Genomic DNA, 620 nt, shown 5'->3' with positions numbered 1-620 from the left:
GTGTTAAGTATGATCCTTTGTTCTAGGTATGAGCTTTTCTTTTTCTAAAGTTTTTCGCTCTTGATCAAGCAAAGGGAAACAATATTATTTTGAAATTCTCTTAAAGGCGCCTTTCAAAGCCTCTCCCACGGGAAAAGATCACCACAGCTCAACACTGCTGTTTTTGAGTAAGAATCGAGTCCGATTTTTTTTTCAACATGGCTGTATACTTTGCAGGCCCCCAAATTTGTGCTTTCATAGTCAGCATTAATCAAACAGCCAGAACCACCCTCTTTAGCCAACCTACGTTTCGTGGACTAAAAACGCACCCTGATGAAAGAGGAGGCTCATTTTGAAAACCTCGCTGTTATTTGTGTGCCCCACACTCGCGGGCTTTTATCAGGGCTGGAGCAGGCTCGCGAGTGCCTGCAGCGGGGTGGGCGGCAGGTCTGAGGGCCCTGGTCGTTAACACGTTTCCAGGGGTTGCCCACACTTTCTCCCGAGACTCTCGGCTCTCCGGGCGCGGTGGGAACTAGTGAACCAGACTGTGACAGAAAGAGAGAATTTATGTGAGGGACGGGAAGAAGAGAGGGCACCCGACACGGTCCCCGGGTCAGCGTGGCTCGGGGATTTGCACGAAT

The sequence above is a fragment of the Bison bison genome, unplaced genomic scaffold (assembly GCF_000754665.1).
Source record: "Bison bison bison isolate TAMUID 2011002044 unplaced genomic scaffold, Bison_UMD1.0 scf7180017834972, whole genome shotgun sequence".
Taxonomy (NCBI): Eukaryota; Metazoa; Chordata; class Mammalia; order Artiodactyla; family Bovidae; genus Bison; species Bison bison.
The sequence above is the reverse complement of the archived record's forward strand: the minus strand, read 5'-3'. Positions refer to the sequence as shown.